Source organism: Lepeophtheirus salmonis, chromosome 3 (genome assembly GCF_016086655.4).
Source record: "Lepeophtheirus salmonis chromosome 3, UVic_Lsal_1.4, whole genome shotgun sequence".
Taxonomy (NCBI): domain Eukaryota; kingdom Metazoa; phylum Arthropoda; class Copepoda; order Siphonostomatoida; family Caligidae; genus Lepeophtheirus; species Lepeophtheirus salmonis.
The window spans coordinates 16,006,421-16,032,104 of NC_052133.2; the positions used below are offsets into that span (position 1 = coordinate 16,006,421).

At 31.7% G+C, this 25,684-nt stretch overlaps 1 protein-coding gene across 4 annotated transcripts in view; it reads right to left on the reverse strand.

Annotated features, from left to right (window-relative positions):
• The window catches only part of Rab3-GEF (Rab3 GDP-GTP exchange factor), a 102,905-nt gene extending 83,087 nt beyond the window's left edge, over positions 1–19,818 (reverse strand). For 2 of the 4 annotated variants that reach the window (XM_071887075.1, XM_040707880.2), the window contains exon 1: positions 19,316–19,818. The gene's annotated coding sequence lies outside the window, so the exon portion shown is untranslated. The remainder of the gene's footprint in view (positions 1–19,315) is intronic. The other 2 variants (XM_071887074.1, XM_071887073.1) reach the window with 2 other exon arrangements.
• Between the last annotated feature and the right edge of the window lie 5,866 nt (positions 19,819–25,684).

Here is a 25,684-nt window from a genome sequence, read left to right on the forward strand (position 1 = left end):
TTTCTGTGGTCTATCAATAAGCCTTGATAACTTTATATTTATGCTAAAATATTTTTTTAATTGGATCAAATCTTCAATACCTTTTTTAAAAGATGTTCTTTTATTAAATGATGACGTTTTATATTTTCAACTTATGGCAAACAATATTTATTTGTCGTTATGATCAATAACAATGAATTTATTAGATTTTTAAAAATAAGGTATACTGTTTGTCGTTTTTTTGTAAAAACATGGCATTTTCTCTGATTAAAAAAAATTTAGAAAAAAAAATTATCCTATATGATCAAAAAAATAATTGTTAAAGAATCCATGACCCAAAACTTGATAATAGTTTTCAAATCATAGATTTCTTCACTAATAAACAACAGATTTCATAAACACTACACCTACATCCGGAAGATTCATTAGCTAATAATTATTTTTTTCCCAATTAGTTAAACACTTTGTGGGTATGCAAAATCTGGCTAATACATACACACACAAGACTGTATATTGTTTATATGTATAAAATTACCAATCACAGATAAATAAGAAATAATAACTTAATTAAGTAAAAATACAAAGGATTTCTTAGTTCTTCTTTTAATAGTAATAAGAAAAAAATACACAAAGAACCTCAAAAAGAAAAACTTTATTTTTCCATTCAATTAGATCAACAATGGAAAATTCGAATTTTCCCTTCTTGTCAATCAATCAAATATAATTATTGTAAATTGTATAGATGAAACCGGTTAAAACCTGTTACTGTGGACTCATACTTGGAACGCCTAAGAGTTATCAGTCATCCCAACATATTATTTTGTTTTTCTCAACTTCATATGATTATTCATTCAGGTTTGAGGACAGAACACTTATGAATCCATATACATAAGTATTGAGTAGTTACGTGGTGTGAATGTGCTCATAAAGAATAAATAAGTAAACTTTTCAACGTTCTGTAGTATTAGCTTTCATAGTATTATTGCAGATTCAGATATAATTAGATGATATATATTATAGATCACTTATCAGTATTAAATATTGGTTTAATTCACTCTCACAAATCTATTTTTAGCCCTATATATATTATATTTGCTGTCAAGTGTCAATTTATAAAATAATAATGAAGAACATGCAATACTGAGACAATTGTAATACCTGTTTTTCAGTAAGCTATACCAACAGCAAAGCACCATAAAAACTTATTTGATAACAAAAATATTGCTCGTCAAAGTATTACTTTTAAACCTCAAAATTAGTTTTTCCCCGATATATTTAATTTGTCAAAAATTATTGATACTCATGAATAATTATTGTCATATTTTATAAATATGACGTAATTTTGATGGTTTTAGTATTTTGAATTCTCTAAACAGGGTCTGTAGCAACCTTTCCTGGAATCCCTTATATAAACTAACGGTTTATATAGGCAGTGGTTAAACAATTTGAAATTTTAAAATCCTGCTTTTTTCATTGCTACCTAAAAATAATTCGATATTTACCAAACTACTCATCATTATTCTTTTATTATTGAAGAGAGAACATCAAATATATAATAATCACTCGTGTATGAAAGAGATGGATTAATTTTGAGGACTTTTTGTGGAGTTATAAGCATGGGTCCTTGTTGGACTCGGAGCAGAATTGAAAATGAGTCATTCCTGCCAATATGAGATAGTGAGTGGGCCTTGTGTTGAGTTCCTTCACCTTTCATTGGATGTTTGCAGGTAATTTAACGAAACGTAATGGCAGCTAACCTGCTCTCCTTCAAAAAATATTTCAAATTGTCGGGTTGACCAACAATAAGTATAAAATAACGACAGTTGTGTGAAAGACGAAGATGATTTGTTGTGGCGTTATAAGTATGAGTTCTAATTAGACTCCAAGAAGAATTGAGGATATATATCGTTGTCATTCCTACCTATATCATTGCTAGATACAGAGTTGGGTTTGGGTTTTTTTCCTTCATCTCATAGCTGCTTGCAGCTAATTTAATGAAACATCATGACAGCTAATCTGCTTTCCTCTTCGGGGAGCACCCCGACAATTGGATTACATTCATTTTAAGTTTGTTTTGTTTTAACATACCGGTGTTTCATAACATAGGAATCTTTAGGTTGGTCCAAGCACCAATAGATTTTCTACTGGAGACTATCAAAAAAGCTGTATTCGCAAAATTGTCGGCCAAGTAATGGCCATTTATAAACGTAAAATAGTGTTTTTTTTAAATTATTGAAACGGATCATATTTAGACGGATTGTAGCTTCTGAAATGTAAAGTGACGTAATGAATATTTCCCGCATTCTACACCCATCTTGGTATCAAATTTTGCTGATAAAAATGATTTTTTGTTGATTCTCCCCAATAGAAAAATATATCGGTCCGATCTAAAAGTGAAAGAAACACTCTACAACGGGACATTCTAATCATACATATACCCCATGTGTCAACAAAAGACCACAGCCGAGATTGTCAATGATCTCATGATCAGATGGACGACCGTCTATGTCATTAAAAAGCGAAATCCCAAGGAAACAGTCACCAGAATGAATAGGCAAGTTTAGAGACGAACTTTAAGAACAAAGGCCATGACTATGCTTGTCAAAGACGGCAATGCTAGAAATTCAGTGAGGAGGATTCGCAATATGGCTAAGAAGACGAATGTGAGCGAGATTATGTTCAGAAGAATCAGTAAAAATGATTTGGAGAAAAATCAGGAGGAAGGTCACAAATAAGAAGAGTTTGTGTAGAGGCAAGCTTGTTTTGAATGTATCCAAGGACATGTGGCCTCCCAGCTTCCCTATATTCATCCTTCGGATTATTTCATCTATGCAAAGGTCAAGGATCTGCCGGCAACAAGTCTAACAGCTCTTTGAGATCTTTTGAGTCCGCCAACAAAGCTGCATGGACTAATTTGTCAGAAGATTACATTCGTAAGATTTGTACAGCTTTCAAGAAAAGGTGGAGGTCATCATTAAGAGTTAGAGAGGCCTTATTAAATAAAAAATAGTAATTTCTGTTACAATTGACTTGAAATTAACTTAATTTTGTTTTCACTATATTCACGAACTACATAGCTTGCGATAAAGTTTGAAAAATAATCTATATTGGCATCATAAATAATGACGCATAGTGTATATGTACATTTATACATTTTGAAAACATATTCAGATTTCTCCTTTCTGTATGGGCCATTATCAATTGAAACAATATTTAGTAAGTATTTGGGTCATTAGATGACATTGAAGTCTTTAAAAATTGAAGTCATACAAAATACAAGTGTTTTGCCCCATCAAAAATAGATCTATATGTGTTATAGAGTTAATTACTTATTAATCAGGTCATATTCATTAAAATAATAATAATACTTCAATTCAAGGTTAGATAGTGTTTTTTTTTGTTTTTTTGCATTGAAGTTTGATGCAATGGAAACTGTACTAATCTTATCTTCATTATAAAGTAGAGGGACTCTTTATCCGAATTATAGATATGTTAATCGTACGTTGGTAGATATTTACATCATAATTAATTTTATACCCGTCTCTGCCATTATTAACCTTTATTTGAATGTGATTACCTTTCTCTAATATTAATTAACCTTACTTTATCAAAGGGATTTAGTCTGTGTCTGTGTTTAGGTCCACGAATTGGATTAGCCAAGGAACATATATAAATTATAAGTATCTTAACAGCTAAACATTGTTTGCAAAATTATTCTGTAAAAAAATATCAAATAGATTTTGAGGATTATTGAAGATTTATTCATTTTTTCATGAATATGCAATATACCACATAGCAATCTTCTTTGTATGTCGTAACCTTTTGTTTAAAAAGAAGAAAAAAACAGCACTAAAATGTAGTGTTATGTCGGTCCTTATTATTTTTTCCCCACTCCAGTTCTTTCTTACGGCGAGAGTATTAGAACTGCTTTAAAATATATATATGTATATAGTTGAGTGACATCATCAAGGCCCGAATTTCTTCTTTTTTTCCACAAAAAGACTTTATTTGTTTAGAGAAGTTAAATACATATTAAACATTTTTGTTCACAATTAAACTAAAATTATTAAATTAAAAAGAAACATGGACTAAAAAAGTACGATGGAAAAAAATAAATAACAATAATTAAAAATTAAATACACAAAATATTTTTAATTGTCTATGGATGCATATTAGACGGCGAAGAAACGTCATATTATCTTTCAAACATGATGGGTAGTAGTGTATAAGATCCCCAGTGTGCTTCCAAATTAGATTAGAAGAATTTGGAATTTTTAAGGAGAAGACAGAGTGTCTTGCAGTAGTGGAATCAGAATAGCTCTAAATTCTTCATTTTGGATAGGGTCGCATTCTACAGGGTGTCTACGACAAATTGGAACTACTTTAAACTTCATTCAGATCCATAATGTGGATATTCGGAGTTAAATCATACTAATATAAAAGGTTGTGTGAACAATACACTATAACTTCCACCACAATCGTTTTGACAACAAACAATAGTCATCATGGAACAAGCAAAAAGAGACTCCATCCTCGAATTGGCTCGCGCGGGACACAAGCCCTCAACTATCTACAAGCTAACTACCCCAAGACCACGCTGTATTGGGTCTTCAATGCCTGGGAGGTTGAGGGGAAGGACTGCCGTAAGGCCCACAACATGAGAAGTGACCGAATCCGCACGCCCGGCTTCCTTGAAGGCCTCCAGAAGTCCATTAAGGCTTCGCCGGGGACTTCCTTGTCCAGGTTGGCCAAGAACCGTGGAGTGAGCAAGCAGCTGGTCTCCAAGGGGTGTGAATGAGGACCTCGGCTACAGGTCATACCAAATGGCCAAACAACACATCTTACAAATCTCATAGTTATGATTCATACTTAATCCTTTTAATAAAAAAAATATCATCTTTATCGAACGTAGCATATCTATTTATCTTGATTAGTGCTTGGAATCAGATCAACATTAACTATTGAATCGTGTGGCTATTCCGCACGGTTTCACCTCACAAACAAAAAATGTATACTGTATTTGGATGTGAGCTGTCAATTATCTTCTTCTTTTTCTCTAATCAGTGTTCTTAGCATTGATTGTTTGGATACAAATTCGTTCCTATTAAGATGTGAACAATTATCAACATTAAAGAAATTATAATTTTATAGTTAGAAGAATTGACTAACTAACAATTGATTTAGGGGTTTTTTCTGTCTCTTTTCGGAGAATAGGATGTGAGGTACAATAAATGTAACGCCTTGTTCAATGTTATTATAATAATAATTTTAATAAATTAATAACTCATAATTATTTTCAAATAGTAATAGCATTGAGTTATTTTGGGTAAAGTTCTAATAAAATTGAAGACCAGGATCTGGATAAGAGAGTTTGAGTAATCAAAATAAACTCGAATATTTATGTTTGAAAGTCTGAAACGACCCATATCCGAGAAAATGTGGATCCTTCCTATCTTCACTTGCTGAAAGGTTGATGACGAGGTACTTCTCAGTTTGAAATCCATGTTAGCTCGGATATATCACATTGATGTTGGCAATGACTTTTTCATCCTTAATTTTTCTAACTTATCAATTAATTGAAGGAATTGGCTCGTAATAAGTATCATTCTAATTGGTCCTAGCAACCTTAGGTATTTCTCTTTTTTGTAAAGGAATTCCATTTGTGTCAAAAGGTCCTTCTTGCATTGATTTGTTGAAGAGCATGGTGAGTGGAAAATATATAGCATCACATAGGTGCATTAGAAAGAAAGTGCATATTCCATAAGGACATGGCGCGTCCGAGTTATTTAGTAACCCTATTATGTTTTGAACAGCTGATATAGGGAAAAAGTTAGAAGCTCTCTGCATATTTTCGTCTTCTAGAATAAACTATATTTATGGAATCGCTGTAGCTAATAGACAAAGCACTCAGGAAAAGTTATTCTCTTGAACTTAATGTGTGTAAGTTCACGCCTAAGGGATTCATACAGAAAGAAATATACTTTATCTATATGGATATTACCAAAAGATTCATTGGTTCGATGGAATAAATGTAATACTACCATGTTTACTTCTACTTAATCAGTGTAACTCCATCCTACCAATTAGGAACATTAAAAAAAAAAAAAAATCTATATGTTTTTTCTTCTTTTGAAGATTTGTATATCTTACTAAGTTATGAGAATAAAGGAATTTTTTGAATGTGCATACCTTGAAAACATATAAATTCCCGTCTCCTTTTTGATTGACATGCATTGGTCACCATATACAAAAAAGGCTTTTTAATTTTGTTCTTATTTCTTTGTGTGTATTGATATTTTATATTTATTTTGCAAAATACCCTAATAAGATACGTATGCAACTATTAATTTGCTTTAAAAGTAAACTTTTTTCTCTTGGCCAAAAAGATGAAAGAAAGCAAAATAAATGCAAATTTTATTCATCATAAAACGAGTTTTATTTTCACTTATCAAGGGATTTTAAAATAGATATGTATGTATTTCGTAGAAGAAGCTTGTATTTTTTTAAGGTTTTGATATGATTCAATTGTTACTTATGCATACATAAGTAGGATCGTAAATCGTAAGCATGTCTTTTGTACGCAATATGAATTGTGTTTGTATTGGGGTGGTGTCTGGGGTAGGTCTTTTTTCAACATGCATTGCGAAATAGAATTTCAGCGGGTTGGTATTTAGTGAAAATGGTGTCTACATGATTTTGTCCCAAAATGACATGTGACCCAAGAAATCCTTGGTATTATGAGACGGTGCACCTGTAAGTTGTGCTGAGTATTATCAATGGATGTCCAATTCTTGCCCTATCTTCTAAAACATTCCCAAATTAGTCGTTTTCAATATGATTCGTTCATATTTTGAGTGATTATTAATATACAAAATATTAAAAATATGTCTTTCGAATGGGCTATGGCACATCTTGGGAACATATTTCATTCTTATGATGTTATTAGTATAATTCCCTCCCTCGTTTCTATTCTTTGCTAATGAGAACAATTCATTCTTGCCATTTTTTGACAAGAAAATATCATATTCAGGAAAAAAAATGTGTTCTTCATGTGAGGATGAGTAAAGTATTGTTCGACATCCTCTACATCTAACACATTTTCTTCAAACTACACATCTATTAATTCTTATGGATCAAAGATCTTTTTACAGGTTACTTTTGAGCTATTTTTTTTTTTTTTGGGACAAACTAAGCATATGTAGATTCGATCTGCAATCTCAATAAATAACATATTAATTCATGTAATTTCTCGTTATAGAAAACATTTATTTGTCTAAAGTTTCAATTATTTTGTAATTATGTAGTTCTAAACAAATGTGTATATATTTTTTTGTCATTGTATGAAGAAGTAATTTGGGTAACGTTCATACACATACATATTGCGTCTCAAATATACTTGTAGCTCAAACTCAACTCTAAAGTACTCTTATTCTCTATCCAAAATGATTCTATTTAGTCTTGACAAGAATATACATCAATATTCCTTTGGGGTTTCTTACATATGTATATGATTTTCTAAAGTTTCTCATAATATAAAATATCATTTATAATAAACTGAACAAAATTACCCGTAAAACAATCTTTGATTACAAGTCATTTTCAGCAAAAATGAAAAGATAAAAAATGATTTTTTTATTTTTTCGAATGTTTAAGTCTATGTAGGAAAATTAAAGACATTTCAAGACTGAAAAATGTTTGTAAAAGGAATTTTTTAATAATAAAGACATGAGTAATTACTCGCAGCTTATGAAAAACTCGTAACATGGTCGAACTTAAGATTTCCTCACTTAAGTTGAGGAAAATTACAACTTATGTTTTCCTAAAGGCAACAGATCTAGAAGTATGTATAGAGATGAAAATCAAGTGTATAATGAGAATGTTAAAAAAAAATGAAACCAAAAATAAACATGGTAACCCTGATAATTTGAAGAATGTTTTAAAAGAGATCAACTTCAATCATCTGCGACAAGAGAGGAGGTGGGAAGTAAACAAACAAAGACATTGGCAAGAATTACTTTGATTTTCTTCGATTTCGATCCCCCATTCTACTTTGAGTCCAACAAGGACTTACTCCTATAACTCTAAAAAATCTTAAAAGATATTCTACGTCTTTTATGAGCACAGACTAATTTTCATTCGGGGTTTAAATATAATTAAGTATATTTAGTAGAGAGAGTTCACTACCCAGGAATTAAGTAACTTCTAAGGAAAGGAAAATTAATTCTCCTGATTTCCAATTCAAAAAAAAAAAAAAAAAAAACCCCCGGGCCTGCTAAGAAAATAACAGGATTTATATGACTAAGTATGTTGATTGCGTAACAACGTATTTTAATCGAGAACCCCTTGGGGAGAAATAATTCTCTTGAAACCAATTGGCATAGTTTTGCATATCGGTCGTTCCTAGAAATAGAAATATACTTTTTGTATAAGGACTTCGAAGGCAATTCCGAGGTCATCTGGAGTAATTTTTATACTATAATGTTTACGTATTCTTAACCAAGATTGAATAGCTTTAAATTATAAATGTCGTTTTATAGCTTTTATTTTAATATGCATTCATATTAATAAACATCAATCTCACTCAAAATATATTAATTAAAGCTGGATTATTGTGAAAGATTGATGTATTGAGTATATAAGCTCTTGAATTGCACTTATGACCACTATTCAAATAATTAAGCTTATTTTGATGTTAATCTGTTTATTATAAATTGCAGGGAAAAATTTAAATGATAGGTTTTCAATGGTTCATTTAAAAATATGATATTATGAGTGAAGAGTTTGTTAGCAAGCAAAAAGAATGAGGGCAAGTAACGAGTATTCAAGAAAGTAACGAGTATGCTGGCTAGTAGCGACTGTTGCTCGTAATTCCTCAATTTTTTTGGAACTCGAGAATACTTTATTACACTTTAAATATGGGGCTCACAAAAAATATATATAAATATATGAACAACCTTCAATAACATAGAAAAGGCTACTTTAATTTTTCATAGCCTCCTTAACGTTCCGTCAACGCTGTCAAACGTACATGAAATGCTGTAGAGGATCCGCATTTTTTTAGTATAATCCATAATAAAAACGTTATTTAGGATCTAATAGGTTATAAAACCTATTTTCGACTCGGGCTTCTCACTTCTCAGGAAATTGAATATGGGTGGGATCCCAGGAAACACTTGTTTAAATTATGGGATCCTGTTAGTAAATAAGAAATACTTGTCTATTTAATTATTTTTTATAATTTTTTACATTTTAAAAATAAATAATAAGTTTTCATGTATTCTCATTTTTTTAAATTCCTCAACCGTAACAAAAATACTTCAATATTAAGAGATAAACGAGCTCATTTTTGATGGAGCGAAGGGTTGTAAAATACAGATCCCTACGTAAGGTCTCTAAGTCAACTCGTGCATCACCAGAATCCATGTAACTCTTTTAGTAAAACTATGAGACATCAATAATGCCACATATTATACTGTTTTAAAAACACATGTTATATTAAAAATACGGATCCTTTGCAACAATATGGAGCAGTTTATACGTCACTTACACGAACAATAAATAATGTGTGAGGTTTTTTGGGTTGATTCTTTGCTCATAGCTCCTTTTTCTATGTATCACTAGTATATACCAAGATATTTAAGTATGCTTTTATATATAAAAAGAAACCTACAAAATGTTGTTGCAGTAAAGATGAATCAAAATATTTTAGTGCTTTGTTGGACATAATAATCAATTATCAAAGCTCTTATACAATATCTTTTCTAAGAATCAATTATACATATTTATACCATGTAAAACCTCAATATGCATTTAACGTTTCGTTTAAGGAAATATCAGTTTATGTATAAAATAAATTAAATCTCGCAAGCTTAAAGTTCAGCTCATATTAAAACAAAACAAATGGGAAGTACTTCTTATAAAATTTTAAAAAATGAATCTGCTTTTAAATGAAGTTAAGCAAATAAATAAAATACACCCTGGCTCATCAAATCTTTTTTTTTCTCTCTATCTATTAGTATTATTTTTTTCTAATGAGAAGAGAACTTATAAGTATTGAGTGAGTAGCTACGTATGAAATTGCTTACCAAGGATTTGTTAGCGAGTTATCTTCTATATAATAAAAAGCCAAATTTGTCAACGTCTGATTACTCTGGCAATGCTGGAAACTACAGCTAGCACAACTAATTATATTCTTATTAAAGGAAACAAATATTTAAATATAGGATTTCCTCGAAAAATAAAGATTTCTCGGTAGTTTCCTGTATGTATAAAACCCAGATAGATCCAGGTACAACGGTATCCCGAAATATATAAGCAATCCAAACATTTTAATACTCAATGCTAATATATAGCTAGGTAATGTACCTCAAGGGTTTGAAATGAAATTAAGTCATATCCTCCTATAGACTAAGAATGGATATATAATATAAAAATAAAAATCAACTCATAGCTATATAACACTGGCATAGAATTGTAAAAACACTGTGCAAGCTTGCAAGCTCATAGCCATCATTACATTGCTCCCTACCTGCTTATAGGTTGCTATATGCCAAAAAATGTTTTCTTTGTAAAACCATAAGCCTCAAAATCTCTCTGTGGGATAGTTTACCCCCTTTATGGACATGGGATCTTAATCTGAAAGACTTTTTTCTTCTTGAAAGGGCTAAGAATAAAATTCAATTGAAGATATAACCAGGCTTAGTTATAGGAATCAATCATTTTTCCATAAAAATACCTTTACAATAGTAATCCGTATAAAATTACTAACGAAAAAGAAGAAAAATGGATTTTTATATATCAATAATATTTCTACTTCATTCAAAAATATATATATAAAATAATGTTTATCACACATAAAGTTTTGTTCACACAGCTTTAAACAAGTTTATATGCACCAATATTGATGAAAATCGTGTGTACTTTGGTCATGTTTTCAAAAAATAAACCGAAAATCAAAATGGTAACCCTAACAATTTGAGGAATGTTTTGTCATGACGTTTCATTATTTGAGCTACAATCAGCTTTGCCGATGGGGAGAAATAAACAAGGGCATTGGCAAGAATTAGTCGGATGTCAATCCTCAGTTCTACTTGGAGTCCCACAAGGACTTATAATTATAACTCTGCAACAAATCTTCAAGGTTACTCTCCGTCTTTTATGAGCCCACACGAACGATCAGGTTTGGAATATAATAGGAAAGGAAGTAGTAATAATGGCAACAGCTGAGGAAAATAAAATTCATTTTTCAGATTACCAATTCCAAAAAAACAGGCAACTAAAAATTATAAACGATTTACAGGACTATGAGCTTAGATACTCGGGTACAGCTTGCTTTAAAATAAAGTAGCAGAACTGTTAGTTTGAGTAGACTCATGGGTCCTTGTGAAATCTTTTTCGAAAACAAAATACCACGTATCATTATACTGAAGATGACGTCACTTTAGCACTTACTATCATTTCTATTGCCCTCATGATGTATACAACTTTATCTTCCATTCATTGAATAATTCTACTTGTAAATTCAGTAAAGAGAGTGAATTCATGGAGGCTGCATAGTTAGTAGTTGAGTTATACTCAAGTATAGTTAACGATCCCAACACACAGAAGAAGTGTGGGTAATACCAATATTTTTTAAGATATTCATAATACAATTTTGGTTCGAACACTTGGTCAATAGGGATTGTTTAACGTCAGTCACGTGAGTTGTTTGCAGATGGTATCGTGGCAAAACTTAATAGGAATCACGACATGACTTAAAACCAATTTGTGATGTTTGAATACTATATCTAGCTATACTTTTTATTCAATATGTCGTCCTTTACAAATAATAACAGTCTCAACATGCCGGAAAACAGATTGGCAGCTTTTGACTATGACGGTTTGTCAAAGGCGTACCACGCTTACATCATAGTATCTCGGGGCGAATCCAAATTTGTGTGAGAGATGCATTCGACATTCTTCTCCAAAATGCTCCAAACTGCAAAGTCTTGGGGGTTGAGTTAAGAACTGAAGGAGGGCTACATGAAGGTATCCATATTTTTGCTGCAGAAGTTTTGGTTCTTCATGTTTGCATGTGGTATAATGGAGTACTTGAGGTTGTAAGCATTTTATACAATAATTATGTCAAATAAAACATTATTAAATGCGAAGAATCCAAGCTCAAGGCAAGGATTATACCACATGAAAAGTATGGAACTAAATCATTATAATTTCCTATTAGTGCTTCAAATTGAGATCATGTCAGGTTAAAATTGAATAAAGGGCCCTCTAGTGGCTATTTTTGTACACCCATCAGTCCCTTTAGCATTGAGAATAAATAAAGGATGGACATAGAAATTTACTTATGCGCCATTGTGTGATTTCTGAAGGATATTTAGAGCTCTTTATTCTCTGAAGAGGGTAGGAGCAAAATTATAACTTATTTAATGTTAATTCCTTACATATGAAAGAAGTTATCAAAATGGCTTTAATTTGAATTCGCAAGCACATTATTTCTTAAGAAACAATATATAACTTACAATACATACATCACATACCCGTAAAAGTTGCCCGTCAGCAATAATAATAAATATTTTCATTATGACCCTCCTCCCCCGTCTCTTCTTTCTACATTGAATGAGGGCCTCTTACTTTTGATTCAAACTGTTGACTCAACAAACTGAGCAATCATACATATATATAGATATTTACAAAAGGCAATTCTGAAGAATAAAATATGTGATTAGAATTAACAAATAAATGTTAATTAAGTATCTCTCCAATATAGAACTATGAATAGTTATTAGATATTACAAATCCTTGCGTGACGTCATTATTATATATAGGGTGTCCACGATAAATTGGAACTATCTTAAAATTCAACCTGCTTGATAAAAATGGAATTTGGAGTGTATTTGTTAATATGAAAAAGTTAGACATGATATTAAACAATAAATTTATTCAAAATGTCCTCCCTCAGCAGCCACCATCTTCTCCATCCTGCCCCTAAAGGATTTGCATGCCCTGATGACTTCCGCGGAATCGACAGCATTCCACTCCTTCGTAATGGAGCCCTTCAGGGCCGCGATGCTCTTGTGGCTGACCTTGCACACCTCCCTCTCCAACTTCCCCTACTAGTAGTAATCACACGGATTGAGGTCGGGTGAGTTGGAGGGCCAGGTGTTGCGATCCCAGAAAGTTATGTCGTAGGAGTTGAAGAGGTTAGTGGTCCTCATGGTGATGTGTGCGGGCGCTGAGTCTTGTTGGAATATGAACTATCTCCCAGCGGCCGAACTCCTCCATGACTTCGCAGTACCTTATCGCGTTAACCCTTTCCTTGGGATTGAAGAAGAAAGGAGGCATCACCACACAGGTGCTGCAGATGACACCCAGGGCCATCACGGAGGCCGGGAACTTTGTGGTGAAGCCCACAGGGACCTCTTCTCTCTCCTTGGCAAGCCACCTGTCATTCTGGACGTTGTAGCTTCTGTCGACAGTCCAGTTCTTCTCGTCGGAGAAGAAGATGATTCTTCCTCCATGGCTCTTCAGGTCATTGAGGAGACACTTGCCGTTGGTGAGCCTGCTGGCCTTCATGGATGCCGTGAGGATGTGTTGTTTGGCCATTCGGTATGACCTATACCCGAGGTCCTCATTCACAACCCTTGGAGACCAGCTGCTTGCTCACTCCACGGTTCTTGGCCAACCTGGACAAGGAAGTCCCCAGCGATTCTTTGATGGACTTCCGGAGGCCTTCAAGGAAGCGGGGAGTGCGGATTCGGTCACTTCTCACGTTGTGGACTTTGCGGCAGACCTTCCCCTCAACCTCCCAGGCATTGAAGACCCCGTACACCGTGGTCTTGGGGTAGTTAAGAAGCTTGTAGATAGCAGAGGGCTTGTGCCCCATGCCAGCCAATTCAAGGATGGCGTCTCTCCTTGCTTGTTCCATGATGACTATTGTTTGTTGTCAAAACAATTGTGGTAGAAGTTATAGTGCATTGTTCACGCAACCTTTTATATTAGTATGATTTAACCCAAATATCCACATTATGGATCTGGATGAAGTTTAAAGTAGTTCCAATTTATCGTGGACACCCTGTACATATATGAGTCTTAAAAGGACGTCGAGAACTGAATTTAATGATATATTTGATCAAAAATCGTACGAAAGAAATCCAAACTTAGAGGTGAATTGAGTTACCGATCTAAAATTTCATTTTTTTAGTTTCCAAATTTTATTCGAATAGGATGAAAAAAATTAAAAAAGTGTAGATTTGCATACAAACATAGTGGGGACTCGAAACTTGCAGTAATCTGGCTAAATTACAAAAGAAAAGTTATTTTTATGGAATCAAGAAAATAACATTAAAAACCAATTCAAGATATGTTTAAATACTGTATTCAGCTACAGGGACTTGAGGTCAGGGATGAAGAAGGACTACATAAGGACAAGCCGGAAGTCTGGCATAATGCTCCTCCAGAAGTTTTGGTTCTTCTTGGCTGTTTAGGTATGTAATGTACTTATGGAGGCTGTAGGGAGTCCAGATGGATATGTCACAATTATCTGCAGCCATCTCAGCATTGACACCGACGCAGAGGAGAGCGTACATGCATTTCATTTTTGTTGTTGCTTGAACATTTTTGTACTTAGAGACATTGGCTACGAATACAACTTGTTTATTTTTGCTTCAGCTATCGTTTGGTTGTGTAATGAGTCCTTGTAATTAAAAATAGAAAGGATAAAATTGTAGTCATATACTACTGCAAGTTTTGTGTCCCCACTTTGTAGATAAGCACACTTGATCATATTTTTACATTGTTGTTTATCATATTTTAAAAATGTGGATATCTCCATCAATGTGTTGATACATTTATCAATACAACGTTTTCAGGATCGCTATAATTAATATAAATGGTACCAATATATTCACCTGGTGTTGAGTTAACATACATTATTAATAGCTTATCCATTAACTTATATTAGTAAATACTCTTAATAGTCAATATTTGTGATATTATACTCAGTATTTTGAACAGCGGCTTCATTTTTCTGTATTCATTGAAACATCAGTAGATCATTTAACTAATAATACGTTATTTAGATGCTATAAACAGAGGACAAAAACCACGGTCGGTTATACCGTGAGTTGGGTCTCAGGCAAAGAAAAAAGATAGGGCCCTTCTCCATATATTTTTTATATTTGATTTTTTTTCTTTTGAAAAAAGATTTCGAATCCTCGTTTTTATTTAAAATAACATTATTTAAAAACACATTTGGAAAGATCTAATATTTTATGATAAATATACTGGACATCTAATATGACCAATAAACAAGCAAGAATTTGGGGCAAATGATCCCAATGTAATTCTTCAAAAAACAGTACAGCCCACAGAGGCAGCTCTAACTTTTTTATAACTAAGAATCATCATATAGTAGGCAAACAAATTTATCAAAATATAACAGCGAATGATTACTAAATTTCAAAAACAGTGTGTAGAGCTTGTTACAACAAGGCTTCTCAATCTCTTAGAAATTTCTTTCTAAAGATAATATGGGAGTTGGCATACAGCTGGTTCAGTTCAAACGATGAGCACAAAAATATTTCAAAGAAGATAATTTATTTAAAAAGTTTTAAACGTATATTATATGCAAAAATACAATAACATCTTGGTCAAATATATCCGCAGAACCAATTAGCCAGATTATTGCTGTGTCATATTTTTTAAAGTGAAGGAAGAAACGGTCTATGTTTAAATACAACCTGAGATGCAAGGAAAAAGAGTGCTTAAAGGTTTTGGATCAGTTCTTTAGATTTTCGATAATAATTTATTAGGCCCTTTAAGTTTATAATTTTTGGCAATAGTGATCAATATGGCTTTTGTAGAGAGTAATTGTAATTTTGAAAAGCCTTATTTTTTCTTGCATGTAATTAAAGATTTAAGTTTGAAAAAATGTTTATATTTTGTAATAAAACTGTCAATACTTATAAAAGTAGAAAGAGTATTAAAGGGCTTCTTTTTAACAAAAAAAAATAATTAAATATCGTTTATAAATGTAGTTAATTAAATAAACGAAATGAATACTAATTAAATAGTTTTAATATGTATCGTCTTTTTTATCATTAACATATACGCAAACTCCTTTTATCCAAGGATTATTTTAATCTCTTGGGTCCACAAATTATCAACCATTTCAATTATTTATTTTTATACTAAATCTCTCATAACTTTATCAATAAGGCTTTTGGAAGATTTAAAAAAAAAATGGGAAGTGTTGTTTTTCTTTAATGGTAATCTAGATTTTAATCGTTGTAAACGAAAAATTTATATCCTTTAAAAGAAAAAATATATATTTTTTCTTAATTTTTATTCATTTGTAAGCAGTTTATCAAGTTACATAAATGTTAAAACATTATTAAAACTAAAGACCTTTCTATTTATCATTTCAATTAAATATGTTCATTTGTATTTCATTTTTATGTTGAAATATGAGTCTTTAATATGCATTATTAACGGTAATAATTAAAAAAGTCAATTTGTACACGATATAATATCAAAATAATTAGTTTAATTATTTTTTTGTGAAAGTTTTTCTGCTAAAACAAATAAATTCAATTCTATTTATTGGTCTTGTAAACCATGAATACCTAAATATCTGGATAATCCCCTAGCACACAACGTTGAGATACTATAAACAAACTTTTTTAACATTCACTTCCTTCAATAAACTTGTGCAAATAATAATGGTTGTGAATATACTTGTGAGCTTCTGTTCCTTGTTCTTTGCTCTAGGGTATCAAAAGGATTTAATGGAATGTGATTTATAATGTCTTTTGGTGACAAAAGATTATTTTCATTACTTCCAAACGTGATAATTAATGGATTCCTCAGAATTCAGACTGTGGACCCTATTAAATTTTACTTTTAACAAACAACATAAGTTAAATGAATACATCATGTCTCATTGCTGGCGATATATTTTCAGGCGTATCTCTCATTCTCATCGGCTACACGGAACTGTTCTTCCGTTACTCTATGAAGAAGAGCTGATTAAATAATGGAGTTTTAGTCTCTAACGAGAGAAGTTGTTGTTCCTAATTTAGAAGTCATAGGGTCTTAAACTCTAGAATGGCTCTAGTACTCGGGTCCAGACTTTAACTTGAGTCTTGATTCGAATTTTGTTTTCATGGACTCATCTCAGACTCTGGACTCATTGGTAACCCTGTCAATTTGAAAAATACTTGGGTGGAGAGCAGCTTAGCTATCATGACGTTTTATTAGATCAGCTGCAAGTTGCAATGAAAGGAAGGAAATCAACATAAATCAAAATCTAGAAAGACATATGCAGGAATTATTCTACTGTAGATTCTCAATTATAATGCAAACTAACAAGGACTTTGTGTTTTAATAATTCCCCAACAGATTACCCTTGGTAATTATATTTTGACATTTTCTCTTCTCAAGAATGGAAGAATAATTATAAAAGATTTAGAAAATAATAAAAAAATCATTTCTCAGATTGGCAAGCACATAAATTTAAACACGTCAGAAAGGAGATATATTTTAGAAATAAAATAAAAAATCCGACTGGCACCCTTACATAGAGTGATTTTTATTCAAAATCGTAGAACATGATCACTCAGCGATAACGTAAGAACCGACAACAAGTGTGTTTTCTTTCATTAATCTTCTTTAGAATATTATTGGATAGGTCAGGGAATTCCAGAGGTCTGGAATGATCACGCAAAATTTTTATTCCCAAATGAAGGGAATAAAAAAGGAGCAATTCGTTGCCGAAAAATGAAAATAAGAGTCAATATCATTTGTTCCTCGATTCCTCCAAGAAGCAAAATAAAAATAAAAAACAAGCTAAGCTGTATTTGTGTGTAGCCATGTCTTTATAATTCCATGGATACGTCTAAAAAAACGACAAAAGCTCCAGTCCTGATACATTTTGTCAGTCATAATACATATCATTATCGGGCTCATAGTACTACGTCATTTCAGAAATTAAAGTTTCATCAATAGCTGCGAGAATAAATCCTCATTCACGACATGGACATTGATTCATAATAAGGCATTTAATTAATCTGCTGTTTATCTAGCCATATAATACTCTAATACTATATAATCTAGTTATAATCTTATCTTGCATTCGGTCCTAGGACTATGAAAAAAAGACACAAAGGGGAGAGAGAAAAGACTGGTTAGAAATACAGTCCTAGGATCAATTCAACACTACTTGTGACTTACATAAATCATGCCTATGTATTTGTTACAGCTCTGAGACATTTTGACATTACAAAGATTCTCTTTGTGCTTGTTATTCAAGTATTTACTGTTTTGAATCTATCAGTACGTGAAGAATAAGCACAATATGATGTGACTCTTCTCAACCAAAAAAAACCATTATATTTTCTTTCAAAAATCCATACATACTTTATTATGACCATGTAGAACTGTTGCGCATACATAAAAGTACAAATGTGACGTCACATATGTATGTAAACAAATTGATTGGCTTATTCATTTATATACTTCTTGTAAATTAATCAGATATAGATTTACACTCTGTCTACAACGTGATCCATAAATAGGGGTTGAGCGTTGTTTACATATATTAGTTTGTAGCGCCATATTGCGAGAGAATAATGAAACTCCCTGAATAATAGTTATGATTATTCGGCTCAGGACTAATAGCTGGAGAAGAACTTCCGACGACGAAATTGAGTCGCCTGTTGTACAAAAATTGCATTACTCATTATCATTTGAGACGTTGGAAAAGTGATATTATTAAGTGATAATTAAATTAAAAGTATTCCATGACATAAAGTGATGCAATCCAAATATATATGAGTTGGACAACCCAAGGAGTGAATTTCAAGAATCTACTCTTTTGAAGAAAAAAGAAACATCTCTATTCCTTCTCGCTATTAGTCCTTGAATTACAATATGGATTTAAATCCATTAAAATGAATCCAACTATTCGTTTTCATGCCTCAGTTTTCCATGTTTCTTCGGAAAGAGTTTCTATATGAGTATAGACTGGCTCTCCTCATAGCTCTAGTCATTCCATGAATATCTCATTGAGAAGTAGTTGAATAAAATTATATATAATATAGTGTTACACTCTGTGTACAAGGTGAACAAGCAATAATGTATTCTGACAAATAGCGTTGTTATTTGTAAAGCCATGACGTCACACTTATAAAACTGTCATATATGTATTGTACATATCTATGTATGTAAGTATTATAAAATCTTAATCTTAATGTACGAGTATACTTCAAACAAAAAAAGCAATACTATTTTGACAAAATTTCATTTACCTTATGTTTATACTAAAATTTAAATTACATACCGTAAATCAGTTGTCTGTTCCTCTTTGATGTTTTGATCTTCTTCTATATTTCGCCTTTTATTGTGTTCTTGCTTTTTACCTACTTTTTTTCACCAAAAAAAGGAAAGAAAAGATTTTGTAGAAGAAGAAGTCATGAGAAGTTTTCCCCGAAAAGAAGAAGAATTAATAAATAACAACAAAACCTCGCAGATCCTTATTTATGATGGGGATTTGTAACTTGAGTCCTTACGCTTTAGTAGAATGAAGATAGTCTTTATGGACTTCCTTTCAAGGATGGAATGACGCGCAGCAAATAAATATTAGTGAATTCCTTGAGCAGCTTTATTTTAATTTTGGGTTTCATTCAAGAGCCCCTTTCACTTTTCACGAATATGACTGTTTCCATACTATGTACTACTATTAGAAGCTTACGGTTGTGTTTTTTGATTATGTTATATTTTTATCTTTGTATATACACAGACTGGAAAGCCTCGTACGCGTTTTTGTCTTCCTTTTTCTTCTCTGCCAGCCCAACCGTCTTCTTCTTCATAAGAAAGAGAGAGAAGAAAAAGGGAAAAAAAGAGAGAGAAGAGAAGAAAAGGAGAAAGGCCTTTCGCCTTCTCCCGTAATAAATATATATATTTTTTTTTTTCGTCTAACATTGACGCGCTTCTGAATATTTGTTGTTGAGTACGTGTATGCTACAAGATTTAGGCTCTTGCTTGCTTAAATCCTACCTCATCTACTGCGACTTTTATTATTTTTGTTATTCGACAATCAACATGTGTTTGATATACGTACGTTCTACATATGTATGTCCTATTACTGCAGCATAGGATTTATAGGGCTCTAATCTTTCTTCCTTCTTATTATATGATAGTTTGTAAAAGGAGAAGGCAACACTAAGGATTATATTTAAGTATTTAAGAAACAAGAAAACTACTTTTTTTGAAAGTATTCAATTCATAAGTATTATTTGGATGATATCATCATCAATAGGTCTTATAAGAAGCTTAAACCTAGAAAGTTATAGAGTTTTGACTATATTAAGAGAGAAAGGAGCTTATTCCATATGTAATTATTCTGTCTACGATTTATTTTAGGGGCGTTGGAATTGGAGTCTATGTTCAATTTACATTTTAGCAAATATAAAAAATCCCGAACAAAAGTTTGAGTAGTTCCCAAAAATATTTTTAACTTTATAAATGTGTGTACAATGCTCATAATCATATTTTAATCAATTATAAATGGCCTTATTATTCAACTTTGTGATACACCGTATAAATATTACCCATTGCCTGGAGATGAGCTTATCAAACATTTTTACCCAAAAGGCCACATTACTCTAATAATTAAACTCCTGTTGTGAACCATTGAAAAAAAAATAACCATGCTTACTTATAACTAACAGGAACATAAATTTTGAGGATTTAAAGAATTAACCATTTATTGCTCCACCCCCCCCACACACACACTTTTAAAAACAGTGCGTGGAGCCCATTCTGGCTCACAGATCGAGATCAATCCTAATCTAAACAGACCCTTCATTTGATTCATGAGACATAATTTGGTTTCGATATGACCTTTCAAATGTTTTGAATATTAAAGTGGCATTCAGAGTAAGGCTTTTAAATCAAAAACAAATTTAGACTTCAATATCTTGACAACACTGAGATCCATGCTTATGAAAGGATTCTCAACAGAGTAAACTGACAAAACTGTATAAGATAAAATACTTGAGATATCCTCCAAATACAACACCGTGCAGCCATTATTATGGACTTCTGTGCCGGAAGCATGACTGAGGAGATTTTTGAGCTTACGATGCTACCCAAATCAACTTTTTACAATCTTGCCAAAGGCTTTTAAGAAGTTTGATGGTCTGGAAACACCTGAAAAGAAGACTCACGATCGTTCTGAGAGCAAAAAAATATACTCCAGACTTTTTGAATGTTTTATACATAGGAAATATGACATCCTAGATTGCCAAATCTGGACCTCTTGGACTACTTTGTGTGGGATGTCTTGGAGAGAAAGAGTCCTATAAACGTTCACATAACATAACGATGATTCCTTGCGGGCTTCCATTCTCGAGGCAATGGCAAACATGGAGAAGGAGTAAGTTTGGAGGCTGTGGTTGAAGATGGAGATGGTTGATTTTAGTGATTGAATTATCGATCGACCTCGCCATGAAAGAACAAAAAATTTCTGAATTGCAGGATTAATTTTGGGAAATAAATTCTAATATACATTATCCTTAAATTTTGATGGTTCAAAATCGGCACCCTGTATATGTACACTTTGCAGCACCTTGAATGATGAATACATTCGAAGAGTAAAAAATAAATAATCAAAACTAATTTTGGAGAATGATCATATTTTACTTGCTTTTTGTTAACAGACTACATATTATTTAACAAGACATTGAACTAATTCCTCATATATCCTTAAGTAAATGCATATTTTGTGGGGAAAAAGTAATATTGTTATGGTAAACTGTGTACATGGAGTCATAATTATCAACAAGTTCGTTATGCGTTTGAAAAAAAAATAAAAATTGATTCAAAAACTCCCACTGTATCTCATAAAGCTATGTTATACACAAGTGTGTCAAAAAAAACAAAAAGAAAAACAGTTCAATCATGAATCATATAATCTTTTAGGTTCTCTTTACACGATTGCAATATTTATTCTCAATGCCACTTGTAAACGAGTATATATATGATCTATGCATGGATTTGTATTGAGGTCAATGAAAGAAACGTTTATGTACGGAAAAATAAAGTTTTTTCTTTTGTTAGATAACGACATAGTTTTGATTACTTCACCACCACCAGGGGTGTCAAACTCATTTTTGTTTTCTAATAAAGTAAAAAAACAAAAACAATGTCTCGATCGGATCAAATGGAGCTAAACTAGTAAAAACATACTTTATTGATCAATTAAAAAGACTTTCAGTCTTGTTTACAACCGTTATTCAAGAGTATGGGTGCGTGATATTTCTCCAGATTTTCGATAACCCAAATATACTCCGCGCTTAGTTAAAAAAAATCTAGTCTAGACTACATCTTCCAACATTTACTCCCTGAAGAAAAAAGGCTCTAAATTATATGAAAGATAGCCAATTACGTATTTCCTCCAAAACTGTTGGGCTAATCCTGATTTGATCGTAGGACACCTCGTTACCTTTATTGTATCATGTAACCTTTCCTCCAAAAAGAAACATAAAAACAGGCCAGAAATCATCTAATAGTTCCTCAAATAAGTCAATCACACCAACGGCCATTTATATCTTAAGCACTCCCACATATTGTTTTGTCATATTATTTATCTACAATTTTTTAAAAGAAATATATATATATAGTATATATTTAATACTATTAAAATCCTTCAAATTATTTTATTCCTTAGGAAGCAAAGTATTGCTTAGTAATAATTTATGAAAGGTGGAGCTTGTATACAATAGTCAAACTTTCTTCATATAAATCATAAAATGGCCAATATATATTACATAAATACTAGTGATCAACAAGAATTTGTAATCCTGTCCTTTTGGAAACGGAGCATACTTATAGAATAAGTTAGTACTTTGTTTATTTGTCAAAAAGAATAAATTATGAAATATTGCGGAAAACAAGGGAATCAACAGCTGACAACAAAATAAATAGGGTATTTTTGTGTTAGGGAGGTAACACATTGAAGGATATTCACAGACTATCAAAAAATTAGTAAAACCAACTAATCAAAATTCAGAATATTAATCATATAAAGTACTTCATTCCATATTTCTTTCAAACTTTCCTGCATTAATTGAAAGAAAAGGGGCCCATAGCAATAATATTTTGTAGGCTTATATTTATTTACTGCGCCTAGTTTTTATTTCGTTTCGCTAGACTTGATTTTTGTACAAAAAAAAAAAAGTTATACCATGCACTCTACAAAAGTCCCATCGTTGTTTTTGGTTTTCTTGTTGAGTCCTTCCTTATAGTATCTTTAGTATTAATTAAAATACATTGAATTAGTTTACCTTTTTGAATTACAGTTGCGTTCAATGGGCGCCGCAGGCCAATTTCCTTCTCTAAACATTTCATGAGGATACAACAAAATTATCTTTATAAAAAAGTAAATGTAAATCTAGAAATTGTTTACATTTGCCCGCCTGTCATCCTTGCTCTTTTATCTCAAAATTGGAGACAACAACAGCAGATAGTTGAAATTCAATTATTGTAACTTTATGAATAAGTGTAACGAAGAGACATTGCGTAAAACAAAGAATATAATATTGGAGTGAGAGGAAAGGAATCTCGACTCAATTGATCGAATAATTTTCCACGTACGATTAGACTATCATTCGAGTTTTTATGTTATATTTCTATTTATCTGGTTTTATAGTCATTTTCTGTTTCAGGAGTTATTGGATTAGATGACATAGAAGTTCATCTGCATGATATCTAATACATTTATCCTGTAATTATACTCTAATGTTTTATGGTAGATACCAGAAATAATTCTAGTGTTTTATTTAATGAGATGTGATCGCTGCTAGCCTCATTCCTCATTTCAAGGATCGATTTCGACTCCTAATCCAAAAATGAATTATATTTTACTTCGCTTTGTGAAGTTATTCCCATATTATTAAAAGGTTACAATAATTCAATTTCAGCTATCCAACGTCACTGTCTCCAATTTTGAGATAGAAAGAGAAAGTATAAAGTACAGGTAGTGTTGGATCAGTCCTAGGACTGATTGCCTAAACAGTCATTATTTCCTCCTTTCAGCCTTTTTATTTTATAATTCCAATTTTTTGTAAAGCGGTTCTAGCTATCTTTAAAGTTATTTTTCCCTCAAGGCTATGATTGATTAATGTAAAACAAAGAAAATAATAAATGATAGCTAGAAGGTATAATAATAAGTTTTAGCCATAAACCTCCTACTTTAAACCTAACCTATCCTGTCTCTTGAAAGAGGTTATGCTTGAATAGCTTAAACCACATAGTTACTAACTATGCTATTTGAACTCTTGTAGTTACCATAAAAGACCAATAAGTACCTGTCCTAGGAATGACAAATCATATTATGGCTGGACTGATTGGACTCCAATCCTTTTTGGAACAATCCTACACTACGTGTTTTCTGCTGTTTCTAGAAGAAAAAAGTATATATTATCAAAAAATTGTGCCCATTGAATATACTAAAAGTTTGTGAGTTATAAAACTCTTACTATCTCATTAGAACATTCACATACATTAATACTAATGCTCCGGGATAAAAATAATTGCAAATTTTTAACATAGCTGAAAATGAGAGAGCATGCAATGTAATAATTAATTTCATATTTATGGCATTCATATATCAAAAGTAATTAAATTCAATCCAACAGAGCAAACTAAAAAATATAGGTGTGACTTTCTGTAGCGTCGTAGAGGTTGTGGGCTTTTGTTGGATGGATAAAGTTCCGTTTTGAGAATCACATATTTATATAGAATATATTATATAACTAGTAAATGAAATCTCCATTTTTTCTTGACATCTCGTTATTAAATAATCAATTTTTAAGATCATTAATCAGATTATATTAAATTATAGTCGTCGATATGCATGTAACTCCTGATCTTTTTTTTATATTTTATAATTATATAGTTACTTCAGATTTAATTAAAATCACGTTTCTACCATTATTATTTAAAAAGTTATTTATCCGCAGAAATATATGTATACCAGATCGTACATTTAGCTGTCAAAAGATATTAAATTCAGCGCTGAACTGTGCTATCTGATTTAGATTGTATAATAAATGTTTACTTTTCAAGGATGTATAACTATTTTATTGTACTAAGAGATGATAAAGTTTACTAAAAAAATTTGTATTTAGTATCTAGTACATGTACTATTAAAGTAAAATATTGTAATAATTAGGTTTGATATAAGCTAATAGTAGGGATACACGTCACTGCAACTAATAGTCAGTTTAAAATAATCATAATTCCTCTCATTTTCTAAACTTGAAAATTAGAGCTTCTAAATAGCACCTGTCATTTATACTTATATAACATAGCAGACTTTTTAAGTCTTTAGCTGTTGGCACAGACAGGTTTCCACTAAAATCACATAGCATGGTTTAGCTGAATAACATCAAAGCCCATTACGGTTTGCATATTTTGGATTCTGAAATAAGAAATAATGTTGACTTTAGGAAAAAAGATGCCTTAAGATAATTTTCATTAACAATTACCCCAAAAAGTTATGAAACTCATTTATTTAATATTTTGGCAGTTAGTATATTTTTTGTACTGGGTCAACAAACTGTTAAACATGATACTTGAATAATTGAAATAGGACAGCTTGTTTTTGTTTCCTTCAGTGGTTTTTGTATACATGAACACATTAATT